The following is a 22894-nucleotide window of genomic DNA, read 5'->3' as shown; positions in this document are numbered from 1 at the left end:
CACCATGGTTATAACTTGCTGACACTTGGTAGAATAGAGGGCTGGGAAATAAAATGAAGAAATACATTACAATATTTATGAGTTTCAGGGTAAATTGAAGCTTTGTGCTATGTAAGATTTAAATTTCCTGCTAAACAAAGACGGGGAAACTTCTTCACACTTTAAGAGATTGAGACAGTGGACAGCACAGTGATACAGTGAGCAGGAATTTATGCTTCATTTTTAGGGTCTCATTGATTTTATCTGGCATGTAAAATAGAGGAGAGATTCCAGTAAAGAGTAAGGGACACACTTTGAGAAGCAAGGGGCAGGTTAAATATATGTAAGAATGAAAACCACATATATTTGATAATATTAGCTGTACCAGATATTTAGGCAAGGAAAAATAATGGCTTGCTTAGATGTTTCTGACTTGCTTGTTCTCATCTGGGGACATTTTTAAATGGGACTTCAACTATGAGCCATATTTGATTCTTATAATTTTTAAAGCAATAACTGGTAGTCCAGGTCTCTTGAGTAAACAGCATTTACCTAGCAATCTTAGTGTGTAATATCAAGGGGTACTTTTATATTTCATGAATGCAATGTTCATTATGATCAAAATTAACACTAGTGGTTGTATTTTCTTAATATCAAATTAAGACAAGCATAGTTTGAGTTATGCATACTTTATTGCATTAGTGCTTTTTAACAGATACTTATGGTAACAACCAAAAATGTATCATTAAGCAAAATACTTGATTATTTATAATAGAATAACAGAATAGCAGAATTTGTGAAATCTTAAAGGATGCTTTTTCTAGAAAATTGAGAGATAATCAGAGCACTAAATTTCAAGGCATTTTAAACTTTATTTTGCAGTTTACATGAATATGCAAATAATTCCATATCAACAAATTTCTCTAAAAATTATTGACAGAAGATCTATTTTCTTATCCTCCAACATAAATATAGGGTAGGTCTCTCTAATTTGAAGCATGAAATACTTTTAGACTAAAGTGCGTATTTGTGAGGTTGAGTACTTGTTGAAAATAATGTTAATCTAAAATTAAGATAAGCACAGCAATGGGATCTTAGAGATTTTTATAATAATTTGATGCTGTTTTATACCACCTGGCACTATGGTACTATGTTGATCAGCACTAGTTATAAATATTTAACATAATGGACCAAAGTTCCCTATATTAGAAAAAAAATTAATCTTTATTCTTAGTAATATTCTTTTATTAAATTCAGTCTGTATGTTATGGTAAAATGGGGAGGTATTTTTTATTTTCTAGAATTAAGCACTATGTTCTTTTCTCGAGACAAACTAATTCAAAATATTATCTTTCTTCATAAACTTTAATGCTATCCTAATAAGCAACTGAATGACTAGAGTGAATCATTAAAATTATTGTCTATTTTTATTCATTCATCAGCTATAGGCTAGGCAGAGAAAGAGGTCCAGAAATCTTTATATGGGCCCCTTGGAATCTCTGGCTGGATACAAGTCTGTGCTTTCAGAAAATAGAATCTAACTCTGTTGGGCAAGGGTAACTTCTGAGGAAAAAGCAATTACTGACTCAATATATGGAAAACAATTCTAAGAGCAAACACACACCTGGGAGTATTTTGTATTTATTCCAGCTAGATTGGATAAATCTCAATATAGGGCATTAAGACCAGAAGAAAAAATCTAAGGAGTGGTAATGAGTTAGCCCTAAGATAAAGTTTATACTTGACTTCCAAAAAGGATATGAAAAACAAACAAAAAAGGAAAACACCACACAGAAAGTTAAGTAACTGCCAGCCAAAAGAAGTACCATACATGTTAAAGGAATACAGCATAATGCATCAGTTCATAATGTCTTGTCTGGCATCCAATTAAAAATTGCTATACATAAGATGAAGCAGGAAAATGTGACCAATAATCAGGGAAATTAAATAAATAAAAACAGACAGATGAGTATATTAGAAGTCATAGACATTAAGGTGGGCATAGTAAATATGATTTATATGCTTAATGATTTAAAGGAAAGCATGAACATGAGGATAGAAATAGAAGATATAAGAAAAGGACCAGATGAGGGCTCTAGAGATAAAAACTACAATATCTGAAAGGGAAAACATATTAGATATCTGAAAGAAAAACAAACTTTATAAATATTTGAATAAATAAAGGCTTGAAATGTTCCAAACTTGATGACATTTTAAATGTCAAAAGTGCAAGGATGTGAATGAAATCCAAAGCAGAAGAAAAATAAAGAAAACTTCATTACAACCCATAATAATTAAATGGCTAAAAATAAGTGATGAAGACAAACTTGTAAGGGCAGACAGAAAAACAAGATGCATTATTTAGAGAGGAACAAAGAAAAGAATGACACGAAATATTGTCAGAAAAAAATGCAAGCTAGAAATCATTGGAATGACATTACTAGAGTACTAAAAGAGAAAAAAAAACCTGCTGATCTGTAATTCTATATATAGCAAATATATCTATAAAAATAAAACAAAAGAATGAAGGCAAAATAAATACTTTTTAAGGAAAAATAGAAGCTGAAATAATTCATTACAAAAAGATGAGCCCTATAAATAAAAATAAAAAAGTTTCTTTAAGCAGAAGGAAAATGAAACGATACAGAAATTCATATCAAAACCTCACAAGAACAGGCAAATCACCCATAAAAATAAATATATTGCTAAATACAAAATTTTTTTTTATTTTAAATCTTTAAAAATAAATTTCTAACGTAGTGGTAATAAAATATGTGACAACAATAGCAAAAAAGGATAAGAAAGGGCAGAGGAGAGTATACTGGTATAAGGATACTATATTATATGTGAAAAGGCATAAAATTATTGGACAGTAGACAGTAATAAGTTGAGGATGCATTATTAAAATAAGATCAAAAATTTAAAATGAAAATTAGAACAAAAATTTAAAAAGAAAAGACAAAAGTGTCACTAAAGAGCCATTAGTGGAGGTAAAATGGAATAAAAAATGATCAAATTGTCCAAAAACAGAACAGGAAAATAAAAAAAAAAAATTAGAGAACATATGACTAAAATAGAATATATATAGCAAGATGTAGATCTGAAACCAACCCTTACAACAATCACATTAAATATAAATGGACTTCACAATTTAATTGAAAAGCAGATTTTCAAATAGGAGGAGCAAGGTCTAACCATATGCTTCTGACAAGGGACACATTTTAAATATAAGGACGGGTTAAAAGTTAAACAAATGGGGAAAAACATATATGTGTGTGTGTGTTTATATATACTTAGACACGTATTTATACACACACACACACACACACACATATATGGTGCAAACAACAATTAAAAGGAAGCTGGAATGGATCTTAAATGAGACAAGGTAGTCTTTAGAATAAGTATTTGTGGCAGGTATTTCAAAGATTTTTTTAGATGCATGTACCATTCAGAATGTTTATATATTCCTGTTGAATAAGGAATATTGAAGAGAGCCATTTCATGAAGTTGAGGGGGTCAATTCATCAAAAGACCTAAGATTTCTAAGTGTATATGCATCTAAGAAAAAACCTTCAAAGTACATGAAGCAAAAACTGATGAAATTGAGAAGCAAAATAGTCAAATAAACTTACGATATTCCTTTATTAGTAACTAGTAGAACAAAAGAAAGAAAATTAATAAGAGTATAGAGAACTGAAACAAATCTATCAACCAACTTGATAAAATTGACATTTATGGATCTCTCCAACCAACCATAGCAGCATCTATTTTTCTCTCATGTGCCTATAAAACAGTTGTTAAAAGATTCTTGGACATAAAACGTTTCAATATATTTTGAATTAATATAATGTATTGAAACCATACAAAGCATGTGCTCTTACCACAAAGGAATTAAATTTCAAAATCAATAAGAGAAAGATATCTGGAAATACCCAGATATGTGAAATTTAACTATACACTTCTAAATAACCCATGGATCAATGAAGAAATAATAAAGAAAACATATGAAATGAATAAAAATGAAAAATACCATACCAAAATTTGTGAGATGCAACTAGAGAAGTGTGTAGAGGGAAATTATTAGCATTGAAAGCTTAATCTAGAAAAGAATGATCTCAAAAACACTAATCAAATTTTCCACCATAAGAAATTGCTAAAAAAGACATTTTAAACACAAAACAAATATGTTATGAAATAAATATGAGCAGAAATCAAAGAAATAAAAACATAATTTAATAGGAATAAATTAGTGTCAGTAAAGCTGATTCTTTAAAAAGATCAATACAATTGATGAATGTATAGCCAGACTAAACTGGAGGGAACAAAATAATGCAAAAATTAATAAAATCAGTAATGGAAGAGATGACTACAGACACTAAAAATAAAAAACAACTCAAATTCGGAGAGAGGAATTTATACAGGGGCATAAGGAAGCTTTTGATGATGATATATACATTCATAATTTCTATTGCCACAAATGTTTCATGCATGCATAAATGTGTTACAACTTACCAAATTGTAAAGTTTAAATATGTGCAGTATATTTATGTTAGTTACGTTTCAATAAAGCTATTAACGATTGTGGTCTTTCCTATACAGAGAAAAAGGTATTCCTGGACATATGTTTTGGGGAGGTGTGTCTATGTGTGTGTGTGTATATGCATAGTGTATGTATGTAAGTGTTGGGTATGCCAAAAAATATACATTGCAGTTATTCCAAGAGTTACTTACAGTGTTTACTTCTGAATGATCCTTCTTACTGTCAAGTAAAATAAATTGGATGCCACATTGGCTTGCTGGGAGTGATCCCTTTTTTTAGAAGTAACAGGGACTTTCTAAAGAGTTAAAAACAAAAGTTGGACCTTCTGATAAAATGGAATACACCCTGCAATAGTTGCAGTTAAAGCAACAATAGGAAATAAACTGGTGTTGGTCCAATAGAAATAGCCTATGAGAAATAGACAAATATACTGTAAAAACCAATCTATGATCACACCCTACTTTGTAAGACCCTTCTTTATAATAAGGAAACGGCATATCAACAAATCATTGTAATTTCCCCTTTGGAAATTCCCTAATTGTCTTTATAAGCTAATATAACTTTCTCACTATTTTGAGAATCTTTGGTTTGAGCTCTCTGTGCTGCAGCAGTTTCTCTTTCAATAAAGTCATTATATTTATTGGATTTGGTGACTCAGTTTGTTTTAACACCAAAATAACCAGGAATACATGCTTTCTCCTTAATCTTAATTACCTTTATTATATATTACAATGTAGTGGTATACTTTGGATATCTAGTTTCCTGACCTGGGAATCATCAACATAAAACTATAGCATCTATATTAAGATTTTATTCATGAAATAGAAATTACACTATTGCATAAGATTGTCCTGGTTAATAATTTGTATTTATTGGGCATTTGAGTTATACAAATAATGGTAATTTAATCTATGAAACTCTTTTGGGGCAGTTATTTTCTATTGTCCGATGTTATAACTGAGGATACTGAGATTTCGGTGAAATGAAATAATTACACAAAGTCACATAGCTGGTAAATGTTAGCAATACATTCTGGTTGACTCAGAGTCTGCTTTTTCTACCAAGCTATACTGCTGTCACTCCCTCAGCAGACACCAGTATTTGGATAATTTAGCTGGATTATAACAGGTGGAAAGAAGTTAAAATCATAGAATATGGATGGAAATTGATCATATTCAAGAAATATTTACAGAGTGTCTGATATATTCCATATATTTACTAGGCCTAAGCATCTAAAATATGTTGTTATCCAGTTAGGCACAGAATGAGTGATAAATGCTCAGTACACATATATACAAATAAAATCTTTGTATGAATTTTTGAAACAAGGCAGTGCCACCAAATGGTAAGTCAACTTCTAATGTTTTCAAAATGATGATCATAATATTGATCTCATCATAGTTTTTGTGGGGATTAAAATGTAATATACGTAAAAACCAAATAATGCTAGCTATTGTTGTTATTTTACTTTTAAATAGATTTAGATGTCTATAATTGGACCAATATCATGAAGAAGTTGTTCTACCTTCTCCTAGATGCTTTTTTTTGGTTGCCCATTTTCATGGCAATCATTTTTTTTAATTAGTTGATATGGATGCATCTATATTACAAATAATTTCATTTCTTTTGCTTTTTGGTACTTGTGAGCCCCAGAATATAGTTTTCTAAAGTGCCATCTGTTGTCTGCTGCTTCTTCTAATGCACAGAACTCAGCAGAATCACAGGCTAAAAGCATTCTCTAGGATGTGAATCAAAGAAATTATTTCTCAGAGTCAGTCTCTGAAGCGCCTACATCAACTCTTAGGATGTACATTAAAATGCAGATTCCTGATCCACCTCAGTTATTGAGTCCTAATCTCTGTTTGCAATGGCCAAAAAAATCTACTCCAGGTGAAACGAGAATCTGAGAAGCAGGTCCCTAGGCCAAAACCCACCGACATCAAACACAATGTTATCAGGAACTCTTGAGCATCTTTTCCTACCAAGCTGTACTGCTGTTACTCCCTCAGTGGATGCCAGTGTTTGGGTATTTTAGCTGGGTTATAACAGGTGGAAAGAAGTTAAAATCATAGAATATTGACAGAAATTGATCATATTCAAGAAATATTTACGGAGTGTCTACTATATTCCATATATTTACTAGACCTAAGCAACTAAAATGTTGTCAGATGGTTAGGCACAGAATGAGTGATAAATGCTCAAAAAATATATACGTATAGACTCTTTAGTCTCCAAGTTGTTTCTGTGATGCCACGTGTTTAGTTCTCATTCCAGGAAGTGCCTTCTTTACTTCCTCTTAAAAAAAAAAACAAAAAACAAACAAACAAAAAAAAACACGCTCAGAAAACTTTTACCTCTGGAATACTTTCAAACTCTCAGGACAGTTACAATTAATATATATGTCATCTAGAGACAACCCACTCACTCCACAGAATGCTTAGCCAGTCTGATCACTTTTGTCACTTCCCAGAAACCTAAAGCATTGTCATGCAGCTATAGGTTACTTTATATAGAGAGAAACTTTTTTATTGTAGCAATATATATGTGCCAGTTTGTATATTTATGTCTCCCAGAGAAAGCCATATTCTTTAATGCATTCTTGTGGGGGCAGATGTATTTGTGTGGATTGGGTTGGAACCTATTGGTTCAGTGTCCATGATGATGTGATAACTCTGATTGGATGATTTCCATGGAGATGTGGCCCTACCTATTTGGTGTGGGCCTTGCTTAGTTTACTGGAGCACTATATAAGCTCAGAGAGAAGGAGCTCATAGCTAGCTGGAGCTGAGACAGACATTTTGAAGACGGCCGTTGGAAGCTGATGCAGACATTTTGGAGAACATTATTTTTAACACAACCTGGGATCAAGCAGTTGCCAGCCATGTGCCTTCCCAGCTAACAGTGGTTTTCTGGACACAATTGGCCACCCTCCAGTGAAGGTACCCTTTTTGATGGACACTTTATGGCCTTAAGACTGTAACTGTGTAACCAAATAACCCCCCTTTTATAAAAGCCAGTCCGTTTCTGGTGTTTTGCATTCTGGCAGCATTAGCAAAATAGAACTATATATATATAGGGAAAATGAACAGGTTAATGATTCTACATCAAGCACTTGGAATTTCCCTCATCAATTTGATCCTTCCCTTCAAAAGCACTTCTCACTAGCATGACAGAGATATGAGATCTCAGATTTGCTCTGAACTATAAACTTTGCCTACAGCACTAATTAAAAGGAAGTTTCAAACCTATGAATTAACAGTTTTAATGTGCGGTTCCTGGTGATTAACTGCTTCTTTTAACAGGCATTCACTGTTAACACTGCAACTGTTAATTTTAACGGCTTGATTTTTAAATTCCAGGAAGAGTAAAACTAGTTCAAAATGATTCCTGTAATTTTTGCCATTGGCCTAACCATCCTTATTTAGAAAATCTTGAATGACATTGTTCTTCTCAAGAACTTTGTCTCTTTTGCCTACAATGGACTGAGCAGCAATCTCTTGTTTTTCTTTTGGTCTATACCTTAGTCACTATCTTCATATGTTATTCTACCTCTGAAAATTAGGTAAGGAGAAAAATACTTTAATGAGAATCTCCTCTTATGTCAAGCATTCACATGTTTGTAGTTTTAAGAAATAAATTTCAAAACTTGAGCCACAATGAAACCAATTTATAACTGGATATTAAAAATATGGTAAATAAACATCTTGAACAATCTAAAATACATATATATGGCCAGTTTTGGAGAAGCTGATTTAATAATTTTTAAAAATTTTGCCTGTTTATTTGTATCCATAGAGGAAACAGAGTGCCTGATTATCAAGGATAATATCAAATCCCAGATAACCCAAAAAATTCCTTTTAGCCTCTAGTTTTAAAAACTTTCCTTAAAGAAATCCTCCTTCAAAGCTGTGAATAAGCAGTTAGAGTGACTGATTTGAAATGTACCTCAGATAATTGTATGCAAAATACATAAAATAACGCACATATTATTTTATACATATATTTTATGTATTTTTATACATTTTATTTACATATTTTTTATTTCATATACAAAAAGTAAAGCTATAGATATTCTTTTGCATTTTCCTCCTAAGAGTATATATCTTGAAAGTTTAGAGATATTTCCTAGAATTTTATATTTTTGTACAGCTGCATTGCACTTTGTTATATGACCATAGCTTAATCTGCCACTCTCCTATGCACAGGCATTCATGTTGTTTTCAATATTTAAAATCACAAAAAATGCTATAATGAATAACCTTTTGTGTTATTTCTTCAGGGTAAATCCCACAAAGTGGAATTATGGTGTCAAAAGTACATGTATTAGAGTGTCTGCCTCCCTATTCCAACAGAAAAGTCCTACAATCTTTAGTGAATTTATCAGGAAATTATTGATACACATTTTAATTTTTGCCAATGTCATATGCATTAATCTAATTATGATCAAGAATAAATAAATTTTCATATGTTTGAGTCATTTGAATGTATTTTTTGTGAATTATTTATTTGTGTCTTTGTCCATTTTTTCAGTTGGGTTTTTGATTTGTTTTCACCTCAGTGTTTTAAGAGCTCTTCATATGGGAGGATTTTAGCTCTTTATAGGTGATATATAAATGTAAAAAATTTCTCTATTTCAATTTCCTTTTGCCTTTCTTGATTGCGTGTTATGCAATGGTAAGTTTTTTTTTTTTTTAATTACATAGTCAAATGTATCAATGTTATCATTCATTGTGTCTGGTTTTTGAGTTATGGGAAACCATTCCCGAACGACACACTGTAGCAGAGCTCATCCCTGCATTCTTCTAGAACTTATGTATTTTCATTGTTAGTGTTATTTTACAGTTAGATATCTGCTTCATTTGAAGTTTATTCCTGTGTATAATGTGAAGTATGATCTGATTTCCTTTTTTTCCAATGGCTAACTATTTGCCTTGGTGCAAGTTCATCTCAGCTCCAACGATTTGAGATGCCACTTTTATCATACATGATAAATGCATATGTACTTGGGTTTTTTTCCTAGTTAATTCCACTGTTCTATTTGTGTGTTTATGCACAAGTACCACACTATTTTAATTATTGAGGTTTTATTTGATTTATAAATTGACATAAGGGTGAATTTACCTTTGTTATCTTTATGTCTTTCAGACACATTTAAATTTTCCTCATAATTTTTTGCACTCTTCTCATAAAGTTTATTCTGAACTATTCAATATTTTTGCTGCTCTTATACGTGGGGTTTAGCCATCATTTTATCATCTAACTGTTAGGCAAATCTCCCCACCCCCAACACATACACAACACACCCCTAGCAAATATTCCAGGAAGCTCTCCCACAATGGACGTGACTATTTACATAAAACCCACTCTTAGCTAACATAAAAGCCTGAGCAAGGACAAAAACAAAAATTTTCCATAATGTAATAACCTTCCTGACGTCAACTCCTTATCTTACCCCGAACATCCCTAATGTCAACTCCTTATCTTACCCTGATGTCAACTCCTTATCCTACCCTGAGCAAACCAATCCCAACTCAATTCCTTACTTCTCTATCTTACTCACCAACAATTATTTCCCCAACACCCCTCTCAAAAAACTATAAAACTGTACTCCCACCTTTGTTGGGGCTGTTGTTACTCTTAGGCTTCAGCTCACATGTGCATAGTTACAATAAAACTTTTTCCTTAACAAGGAATGGAACAGGTATGGAATGTTGTTGCTAATTCTACTTTCTTACTATTTCCATTATCCTGGTATAAATTTTCCCATACTCCATTTTAGTCATTCTGAATCACTTTGCTATAGGTGTCCCTTTTACATATCATATAGTCGGCTCTTTGTTCTAAATTGAAAATCATTTTTCTTTAAATTGGTGAGTTAAGCCCATTCACATTTTTTATGTGACAGCAAATCTGTATTATTATTTTATATTATAATTATCATTATTTTTACACTGTGTGTGTTATTTTTTAACGTGATGTGATGCTTTCTCTTTACCCTTTTATTTTTACAACTTTTTAGTTTAGTAAAGTTTGTATTTTCAATGCACTTATATTTTTAAAAAATCCTTGATCCCCATTTTCTTATTCATACTTTAACTATCTGATTTGTCAATATTTAAAGTTGTGGTCTAATTCCCATCTCTTGCCTATACAGTTAATTAGCTTATTTTTCTTTCCTTTTTCATTCTCTCTTCTCCCTTTTTTGTTTGCATTATTTATACTTTTTCAAAATAAATAACATTTGTATATTTTTCTTTCATCCTGTCTTCACTTTTGTTTAAACCTTAGGGATATACATTAATGTATTAAATGCTAATGATCACTTCACTTGTAAAGGTTTCCACATTCCTTGTTTGGACTAAGTTAGTTCTCTTGTAGACTACTCAAGAAAGGCTCATGGGCACTGAAGCATTATTGTATGGTTAAAAATGTCTCCTACATCTTGATATATAAAGGACAGCTTGGTTGAATATATAGTCTTTGATTCATACTTTCTTTTTTGAGGATTTTTTTTGAATGCTGCTCCATTGTGGCTTTACATTTTATGTTGTTTTTGACAAGATGAAGCCAGTCAAATTAGTTTGTCCTTGTATGTGCTTTGATTTTTTTTGTTTTTTGCTTGAAAACTTAGGGATGTTTTATTTATTATTGAAATTTAATTGTTTTACTAAGATATATCTTAGAAATTTTCATTCCAGATTCTTTTTCCCAGGTAACTGAAGCCCTTTCAATATATGTTTAGTCTTTTAAATTTTCAGAAATGTCTCTGGAGTTACAAATTTAAATATTAATTATGTTGCATTGTGTCTTAGTTTGCCATTCTGCTACGAAAAATACCATACAACAGACTGGCTAAAACAATAAGCATTTATGGGCTTATTGTCTTAGAGGCCAGAAGTCCCAAATCAAGGCATCAACAAGGCCATGCTTCCTCTTGGGGTCGATAGCATCTTAGTGAGAGCAGTCAATCACTTGGCAATGTCTTTTTCCTCCCTTTGTGTGGTTTTCTTTAACTGACTGTATCCCAATTTCTTCCACTTATAAAAGACTCCAGGTATACAGATTAAGACCCAACCCAATTCAGTTGGGCCACACCTAAATAGGAACTTGGAAGATTCTATTTACAAATGAGTCCACACCTTACATCCTCATAGGGTCTTATCTACATATGGATTCACAGTCACAAGAACATGTATTAAGTTTAACCCACACATCTATTGTTGAGGTTCATAATTCAGTCTATCACAGATTGTTTTGTTTTCCTTCCTCAGGAACTCCAATTATATGAATGTTCTTTGTTCATTGCCTGTCTTCCATTTCCACCACTTTTTTGCTAACCCTTCTTACTCCTTTATTTATCATATTTTCATTCTCTTGTTTGTTTTCCTGCCTTTATTCAATCCCCCATATTAAAATTTAATATGAGTCTTTATTCCTTTTGGAAGCTCTTGTTTGGTCTTCATTTCTGAGATGATTTTTTTCTTTTACCTGCCACAACTCTCTTAAAGTCTTCCTTTCTTTGTTCCATTTCCGTTTTTAAAGATTGGATATCTGTTTCATGGTAATTTTTCATACCCCAAATCCCACTCTGATTTGACAACACTTGCTTCTTTTAGGAATATAATGTTACATGTAAGGTGTTCTTCTGTTTTATGTCTTATTTGCGAGGTGGTGTTTATCATTTGAAATGTAGTGATTGAAATTTATTTTTATTTTCCAATACTACTTTTTTAGGGGCTAATTTAGCATTTGTCAATTCAATTTTGTACATTTGGTTTGGTTATAAAGATTTTTAGTTCCATGCCATCCTCTTTTATCAGTGTGGCAAAGTTTAATTATTTATTTTTTGTGGTGGTGGAGCAGGAGGGGTAAGTGTCCATTGAGTTTTTATGTTCTTTTTCCTTGTAGAACACTAAAATTTATACTATACTCCATATTTTCCTCTTAAAATATAATCTCTAAAGGGTTCCTCTCACATCCATTTTATCTTTTTAATCCCCCAGCTGTAATATCTTTCAAAGATTGCCACTTCAAATAGCTTGCAATTTTAAATCACTCCCTGGAGTCAAAGCTTGGGTTTACCAAGAATCTTTTTTAGCATTTTCATAAATAAACTTTCTCTTTTTGGTGGTAGTTGTAGGTCAATCACAGGTATACAGCTAGCTCCTTCATTCTCTCTTCCATGCCATTTTTCTAGTTTCTCCTTGCTTGCTGCAAAGCGTTGTATCAGGAGAATGAATGATATCTTGGTGAAATTTGGTGTTTGTTTATTTCTTTCCTTTTCAGTTACAAGTAGTTTAAATCTTGGCTTTTTGATTCATCCAGCTGTGCAGGTGAGGAGTCATTCACTTAGGTAAATGCCATTATTTTCAGATACTCATCAGTTCCTCACGTATTTTATTTCTTAAACAACTGAGGATTCTTAAACAATTTATTACATTTAGACAAATGAGAATCCTAGTTTTAAGATGTCAAGTGCTAAAGATAATGTTTCTCAAAATGCCTTTAGACAATTACCCCCCTGAAACACAGACGATCACTCATAGATATGGAAAGTCTCCACAGCTTTGTAGTGCTTCACCATGTTTACAAATGAATGCAAAAAACACAGAACCAAAAGACATTTAAGGAAAACCTCTCATAGGAATTAAATAACAAAAGGAAGAAACAACAATGAGGGGAGCAGAATAATTCTGTGAATAATTGTAATTTGTGTCTTCACAGAGATACAAAGATGTATCCATGCAATAAGAACAGAAAGTTACTAGAAAGGAATGATCAAAGAGTAAACTATCAGCCTGCAAAATTAAAATATGTTGGCAGAAATAAAAAAATTTAGTGAGTGACTCAAAATATATATAGGTGAAGACTAATTCTAAAATAGAACCAGAAGACCAAAGGCTATAAGAGAGGTTATAATAGTAAAATTAAGATTATTATTTCAGGAAGCACAATATCTGACTAATTGGAGTTGGACAAGAAGAAAAAAATTGAACTTTTAGGAGATATATTATCATAGAAAAAATGTAAGGTTTCTATGCTTAAAGACACAGATTGTAGAGAAATACCACAATGAATGAAATTTTAGACCACTAGGGATGAAGAGATATTAAAGACTTCCAGAGAGGTTGAATGCATTGTTTTTGGTTTGCAATTTTTTGAGAAAAAAAGAGATGAGATTATATGCAAGCTTAGTGCTCTTGTGAGATCTCTGTATATATATGTTTTCAATTCCAGGTGGTTACTATTGTTTGCAGTCCCATGAAGGTCCCTGAAGCAACTGATGTCAGATAATGTTGCATATTTTCTTTGTTACTTTATTCCTAGAATCAGGACTTGAAGCTGTCTTGATTGCAATTCACACTCCCATTTTAAGCTTCCAAAACTAGTGGCAGAAACATTTTATGTTTAATGAATAAAATATGATCTATAGATTATCACATGAATCCCAAGGCAATCATCACAGAATCATAAATTAGTACACATCTCTAAATTGTGTGCATGGAGATGAAATACCATAATGTACTGAAGGATTAGAGTTCAATCTCTGCTCCAATTCTTGATTAGCCTGTTTACATGAATCTATTATTATTATTATAGCTGCTATGCCTTATTTCATAAAGCTCTTGGAAAATTCAAATGAGCTGATGACCATGAAAACACTTTAAAGAAACTCTATATAAATATTCCATTACCAAACTAGTATAGCAAAAATTAACTTATTTTTAGAATATATTCACCTTAGAAGATTCAATTCACCATAGATAAGACAAGATATTCTCCTTCCAAATTACCCCATTCCCAATCCCTTCATTTCTGTACATATGTTGCTTTTTCAGCCTCACTTACTGTCTCAGTCACCATTTATTTCTGTTCTGCTAATGTGTTTGTGAAGTTTGGAAATGCTTGGTACTTTCTTGTTGATGCTACACATTCTACACTGGGAAGATGGAACCTCCCTGGCCCTGATGAACTAATAGTAGACCTTCTCTTCATTTTGTCAAAGTTGGACCATTGAAGGAAAATGAAAGGATAGGGGAGGATAGCACTGTGACATTTTGTTAAGATGAGTCAATTCTAATGTTGGGAGTGGGTTTACTTGTAATCTAGCCAGAATCCAAAATATCCTGAAACTTTTATAAAAGATCCAAGAGAATGCAGCTTTAATTTCCAAAGAGTTCCGCATTGTCGCTGGCTTGGACCTATAAAGTAGATTTTGGCAGCCAGGGTGTTTATTTTCTTTCTCTCCCTTGGGAACTAATTTCTACATATTTCAGGCTAGTTTCTATTTTTGATGGTAGAATTTACTTGGCAAATAATTACCACCATTATTTTTGAAAGTGCAAACTGTTACAATGTACTGGCACTGTTTTACTATCAAAACTGACATGTATCTGATAAAATAAATTGGCATATCCATGCAGTAGACATATTTGTCAATAAAAATGAGTTCATATTCTAATGTATAGACTGACATATACTTTTTTTAGAAAATATAATTTGTGTTTTTTTAAAATATCCCAAACATTGTTTCAATGTTTCTTTTCCTTATTTTTTGTAGCAACAATTCCTGGGATTGAAAACCAAGAATAACTACGTCAAACCCAAAGTCCTTTGGTTGCAAAGCTTCCCTTCAAATGAAGGTTTCCACTCTGAATAGCCACATTTAAATTTTTCCCTATAAAGCATGCTCCACTCTTAATGGAACAGGTACTTTACAGTTAAAAAGTCATTAGGGGAAGGAGAAAGAAGATGGAAGCATAGAGAGGAGTGGAAGTTAGTCAGTCCCCCTGTAACAACTAATAAACAACCAGGAACAACTATTAAATAATCTGTAATAACTGCTGGGGGACAAACGTGACTGTCCACACATCATAAAACCAACCTGGATTGAGAGGAATGTATGAGATCACAGCATAAAATCTGTAAGTAGAGACTGCTGACCCACGCTGAAAGCCCCTTCCCCACAGCAGCCCAAACTGCAAAACCTCACTGTGCTAGACAGCAGCACTCTCTGAACAAGCAAATATACCTCATTCCAGCTCCAAATGCAGTTTTGATTAACAAACATGGACTGCTCAATACAAGCTACAAATCCCCAACAAGCAGACAGAGGCTTTTAGTGATGACTGACCTTAAAGAGCTGGCAGACTTCTGTGTGCCAGGAGGGGGAGCCCAGAGGACTGGGTGCTATCTCTGGCTGGTGGGTGAAGCTGGGGGGACTGTGGACTGGCCATGAAGAGGGGGCTTTCTGTCCCTTTTTCTCTCTCTCAACCTGGGAAGCTCAGTGGAGAAAGCTGCAGCCATTTTCAGTTCACAGCTCTCTGACCCAGACAAGGGTGGAGACAGTAGAGTCAGAAAGACAAAGAGCCTATTTAAATGCAAATGAAAACTCCCTAGGGTATATATCTTCCCTAAGAGGAAAGAGGTGGTGCCCAGTCCTACTATCAGCCTCCCATTCAGAACCAGAACCCAGATCCTGGGGGAAAACAGCCAAAACAGAAACTAAGGACTAAGAGGGCCACACCTCCTTATGCCAGTCAGGAGCTACAGGCTGGCAGGTACCACCTGCTGGGCAGGTTAGGAAAAGTACAATGGTTTGAGGTCTCACAGGGTGTGTCAATCTTCTAAGACACACCCTCAGGGAGACCTGATACTGAATATTGCCCACTTCTGAGATCTGAGACCATTCTGGTCTGGTAATATCTGATTGGGATCACCAAGGAAACCAGATGCCTAGATAATAGGCAACTACAACCAACACTAAGAAAAACAAAGTGATGGCCCAGTCAGAGGAACAAACTTACACTTAACTGAGATATAGGAATTTAAACAACTAATGCTAAATCAATTCAAACAGTTTAGGGAAGATATGGCAAAAGAGATGAAGACTATAAGGAAAACACTGGGTGTACATAAGGCAGAAATCGAAAGTTTGAGAAAACAACTGGCAGAATCTATGGAAATGAAAGGCACAACAGGAGATGAAAGACACAATGGAGACATACAATAGCAAGTCTCAAGAGGCAGAAGAAAACACTCAGGAACTGGAGAACAAGACACCTGAAATCCTACACACAAAAGAACAGATAGGGAAAAGGATGGAAAAACATGAGCAACATCTCAGGTAACTGAATGACAACATGAAATGCATGACTGTACATGTCATGGGTGTCCCAGAAGAAGATAAGGGAAAGGGGGCAAAAAAAATATTAGAGGAAATAATCAATGAAAATTTTCCGTGTCTTATGAAAGACATAAAATTACAGATCCAAGAAGCAAAGCATACCCCAAATGGTATAGATGTGACTAGACCTATGCCAAGACACTTTTATCAGGTTATCAAATGTCAAAGACAAAGCAGCAAGAGAAAAGCAATCCATCACACACTAAGGAAGCTTGACAAGACTATGTGCAGAATTCTCAGCAGAAACCACGGAGGCAAGAAGGAAGTGGGGTGATATATTTAAGATACTGAAAGAGAAAAACTGCCAACCAAGAATCCTATATCCAGCAAAACTGTTCTTCAAATATGAAGGAGAACTTAAAATATTTTCTGACACACAGACAATGACAGAGTTTGTGAACAAGATACCTGTGCTTCAGGAAATACTAAAGGGAACGCTACAGACAGATAGGAAAAGACAGAAGTGAGAGGTTTGTAACACAGTCTTGGGTGATAGTAGCACAGCAATGTAAGTACACTCAACAAAGGTGACTGTGAGTATTGTTGAAAGAGGAAGGTTAGGAGCATGTGGGACACCAGAAGAAAAGATGAAGACTGGGACTGTATAACTCAGTGACACCTAGAGTGCTCAACAACTGTGATAAAAGATACAAATATGTTTTTATGTGAGGTAGAACAAATGAATGTCAACCTTGCAAGGTGTTAAAAATAGGGTAGGATTGGGGGAAAAATACAATCAATGCAAACTGGACACTATAATTAACAGAAACATTGTATTATGCTTCTTTTAATATAACAAAGGCAATACACCAAAGCTAAGTAAGAGGGGGACATAAAGGAGGGGTAGGGAGCTCTTGGCATTGGTGATGTAGTCTGACTCTTTATTCTACTTTAGTTTAATGCTATCTTTCCTTTTGTTGCTTCCTAGCTGTCATGTTTTTTTTTTCCTCCTTTTTCTTTCCTTTTTGTCTCTCTACTTTCTTTGACTCTTTCTCTTTCTTTGTGGAAGAAATGGAGATGTCCGTATATAGATAGTGGTGTGGGTGGTGAATACATAAATACGTGACTATACAGGGAACCACTGATTGTTTACTTAGGATGGAATGTATGGGGTGTGAAAAAAACTGTCTTAAAAAAATGGGATGATGAAGAAACCTTGAGGGCACTATATTGAGTGAAATAAGACAGACACATAAGGACAAATATTGCAGGGTCTTCACTGATATGAACTAATTATAATATGTAAACTCATAGACATGAAATATAAGTTACCAGGATATAGAACGAGGCTAAAGAATGCGGAGCGGTTGCTTATTATGAGCAGAAAGTTCAACTAGGTTGAACTTAAGTGTTTGAAAATGGACAGAGGTGATGGTAGCACATTGTGAGAATAACTAACAGTGCTGAATGGTGTGTGAATGTGGTGTAAAGGGGAAGCTCAGAGTCACGTATGTCACCAGAAGGAAAGTCAGAGGTTAAAAGATGGGAATGTGTAAAACAGTGAATTCTGTGGTGGGCAATGTCCGTGATTAACTATACAAATGTTAGAAATCTCTTTCATGAACTAGAACAAATGTATGATACTATAACTAGAAGTTAATAATAGAGGGGCATATATAGAGAAAAGCATACCTATTGCAAACTATATTCTACAGTTAATAGTATTTTAACATTCTTTTATCAACAGTAACAAATGTACTATACTAATACTACAAGTCAATAATGGAGGGGGTGTGGTGAGGGGTATGGGAGGATTTAAGTTTCCTTTTTTTTTTTTTTTTGGTCTTTATTTTTTTTCTGGAGTAATGCAAATATTCTAAAAATTGAAAAAAAATTAATTGTGGTGATGGATGCACAGCTTTATGGTGGTACCGTGGTGAATTGATTGTATACTTTGGATCTTTGGATAATTGTATGGAATGTGAACAATCTCATTAAAAAAACTATATACATATAAACTTATAAAAAGGCATTAGCACTAGGAAGGATGGCAGTCTCAGGCACTGTGGGCCCCAGCATCACAGATCTCAGGCCACAGTGAAAACTAAATATGAAGAGCTGGTCCCAACTCCACAGTTTCACCAAAAATAGGCTAGAAATCATGTAAATATGCCTTCCTTTCTAGGACAACTTATGCTCTCAGCTTGCCTCTCATCCTATCAAAGCTAAAGGATTCCAGAATTGATAATATAGAACAATATCATTTGGTCCTACGGTTTATGATCTCACAGGTAGATTCTGACATTTCAGTGAATGGTAAAAGTCCTAACGAGAATTCACTCACACTACTTTGTCAAACAACTGCCTGGGATAGAATTATCTGCCATTAAGGGGAAACAGATTTGAAATTTGTGCTGTGTGAACAAGTTACACAATATCAATGAAAGGAAAATTCTCAGCCCTTATGAGATATGGGAAAAGATTATTGATTGTATAAATAATAACAGGAATCACAAGTAAATTTTAATAGCATCAGATTTTCCCTCTCAAGGAAATGGATAACAACATGTATAACCCCTGAAAAATTAGATAATGGGACAACATTCCAATATGAAAAGGGAGCAAACATATTTACATACATACATGTATATTATATATGTATATATGTATTCAGAGTAGTTTAAAATCTTTTTCCTTCCTCTGCATCTTTCAAAATACTTGATTAAGTAAGGCATTCTTTACTCAAATATCAATATCATATTGAAAAATTTCTATAGTCAAAATTGTCTTGTGTTGGTTTAGAAACAAAACTAAAACCTGTACTTTGTTTCTGGGAATCTGTGTTGGTAAAAGCAATTTAAAATAGCCTAACAAATCACTATTAGGAATTCAATAGAGAATGTTATTTCATATGTCTGATAAAATATTGATATTGAAAAAATTATATTGCGTAAGTATTACTTTGGCAAAGTAACGTTGTTTGAGTTAGCTTCATGTATCTGTCAGTATCTCATAAATTCATCATTTTAGGTATGTGCACTTGATATTTTGAGACATTCAATATGTAAGCATTTTAGTGCAAATGGGAGTAAATGGCCAAGGGCCCTGGAGGTCTAAAATCTATTGTAAGGAAATTTATATTTTACATCATATAGGTGAACTATTTTTAAGGTGATGTTTTTGCCTGGTATGGAAATTTGGCTTTTCCTTCGGCTATAAATGTAAAACTGGAGGTGCTATGAAGTTCATCAATAAGCACCTATAACTATATTGCGGAAACTTTCTAAATATTTCCCATGTCAATTTTTATACTTTTTTCATTATTGTCCAAATTCATCACTCTGACAATAATCAAATAACTTTCCTTATGATTGTCTTTCCAATCACAAGTAGTATTTAAGTCTTGAAAATTTTGTCCTCGATCACTATTCTTTAAAGGATTCTTTCACAATAAGACTAACATTCTCAATATAGATATTATTGCCACTGTGTAGTCACTGTCACTCTTCACCATGAATACCAAAAGCATTTTCGTTTATAAGTAATCCTTAAAATGAACAAATATGACTTATGGTTAAATGCTCATATGTGTGTGTGTGTGAGTGTGTATTTTTTTGAGAACATGGCATGAAAGTGAAACTTAATTTTGCATGAATTTGTTTCTATAAAACGATATTACACACACATTTCTCTTTTAAATAGATTCTTAGAAATGACCAAAAGCATCCATTTAAATAATTCAATATTATCTATAACCACTCATGAAATAATAGTCATTTGAATATTTTTTTCTTTTTAAAGCTGTTAAAAAAACTCAGCAACTCTCTGGAGTCTTGTTAAACCATGGAAAAAAATCAATCAGAAGATATGAGCAAAACTAATTGAAACTGTATAGGCACTTAAATATAAGATGGTTTATTCTATAAAGAAACCATGGCTATGTTTTGGTTTGATTTTTTTTTTCTCTCTGTGACAATTGTCCAGTTTTTCTTGTGAAACAATGCAAATACTCTGCACTCAAAGTCAAGATAATCAAGAAAGCTATAACCATGTATGTCAGATTTAAGGTAACATCTGTAATTAACTTTGAAGCCTTGTATAACTAATTCATAGCAAAAGAAGAGTGATAGCTGGATAGTTGGAAAGATGCTCAATACAATCCTTTAGTTGGAAAATGCTTAGTATAGCCTTTGGTAGCTAGAAAATGGTTATTATAGTCTCTTCACTCAAGCAGTTTGGATTCAAAGCCCTTGCTGGAATAGCTTGCTGTTGCTCTAATCTCAAAAGTTTGCTCTCTGTTCCTAGTTACATTAACCAGACCTTCTCAGCTTTACTTGCAGGTATAAGACAACATCCCAAAGCAGGATGGACAGTGCCAGAAACACCACATGGACTAATAAATCAGCACCTTCCTGCCTTGAAAGACAAAGATCTGAGCCTGGACGGTCAGCAAAGAGAGGAGGATATATAAGATAACGGGATATGCTAACAAAACAAGAATGAAGCCAGCGACAATTACTCAATTTTAATGAATCCAGTGACTATTATTTGGTATTTTTTTCTTTCTTATTTTCTGTTTTCCTCTGGACCCTTGCCATTTCTTTGTCTCCTTGGGCTATAAAAGCCTGAGTTCCCTTTCTCACTTCAAACTGGTCTTGGAAGGATTTCTTCCAGTTCTTTGTGTGTGCATTCACAATAAATCTCACCTTCTCACCAAGAGGCTTGTTTCTCTGTTTAGGGCAGGATCAGGTGGGCCCAACTATCGGAAAGAGTGTTGTGTGGTTTTTTTGTTTTTTTTTTTTATGCTATCAAGAGCAAGAAAATTGGAGTTGTGATTCATTCACCAATTAAATGTATTTTGTGAAGAAGAAACCATTCCTTCCCCTTATCGTGTTTTTTAAGGCTTAATTACAAACTTCTCAAATTCAGCAAGGATTTATTGAATGTGTTTACCAAATGCCATACACTGTTCTTGGCACTGGGGGTACATTAGTGAGCCAAAGTTAAAAAAGATCACAGTGCTTTTGAAGCTTTATATTCTCACAGGAGGAGAAAAAAATAAAATAAAAACATAGAATGGGGTCAGTGAAATTGGGAATGCCATGGCTTGGTGCAATGAATGCAATTTTAAACAGGGAAGTTGAGTTAAACCTCTATACCTTCTAAGGAGACATTTGACTACAGTTTTGAAGGCAGTGAGGACATGAGCTGTGGCAGGAGACCATTTCAGACAGAGGCAGTAATAGTTTAAAAGGACCTCAGTTAAAGCACAAGAGCGTGTGTCCTGAAGTCAAGGTAAAAAGGATTCCAAGGAGGAGGATTGATCTGGTATGTCAAAGCTGCTGGTAGATAGGACAATTAGATGTGAACCGACCATTGAATTCACAATACGGAGCTCATTGGCTATCTTTGTCAGAAGCTATTTTATTGGAGAAGTATGGAAAATTGTTTGGGTAGAGTGTTTTTAACAAAGGACAGAAGGGGAGGAATTAGAAACACAGAGAGCGCACAATAATTTCAATATAAGGTAGGCAGAGAAAGATCTGTTGCTAAAGGGGAAATGGAAACAACAGAAAAGTTTGCTTGTTTAATGGGAGGGATAATATCAGGTATATGCTATTGGGAGAATTAATGATATAGGAGAGAGAAAAGAGCATTGCTGGTATGATGCCCCTCAAACATAAGAGGAAGAGGATTCAATGCACAAGGGGAGTGTTTGGCTCTAGAGAGGATTGCTGACCAAACCTCAACAGTTACTAAAGTAAAGGAAGAGAAAATGGGTACAGAAGCTGCTAGGTGAGAGAGTAGTTGTATTGGTGGATAATTGTGGAAGACGTGCTCTTGTGATTGTTGACCTTGGTTTTACTTCACTGAAAATAAATGAAAACAATCATATAGCTTTTCTTTATGTGAAGAGCTATATGGCTATATGATTATATGTTAGGGCCTGTTGTACCAACTTAAAATTTTCATCATTTCTGAACTATCTCTGTTCTCTGCTTGTTAGCCAATGGTGACAGTGCAGAAGATATATTCTAGAAATATTAGGAAATTCCAGCTCCAAATTATTCTCAACAACTGAGTTCCTAGGAAGTTTCCATTCCTACTGGATTTTGAAATTGATGTTATAGAAGTGTTATACTGTGTCTCTATACTTCTATGGATGCCTCAGAGTGAATGGAACCTAAGTGGCACTAGTTGGTTTCTAAATCCTAAATTATAAAGTAGGGAAGTCCTTAGGGATG

Source organism: Choloepus didactylus, chromosome 10, assembly GCF_015220235.1.
Source record: "Choloepus didactylus isolate mChoDid1 chromosome 10, mChoDid1.pri, whole genome shotgun sequence".
Lineage (NCBI taxonomy): Eukaryota > Metazoa > Chordata > Mammalia > Pilosa > Megalonychidae > Choloepus > Choloepus didactylus.
Note: the sequence above shows the minus strand (reverse complement) of the source record.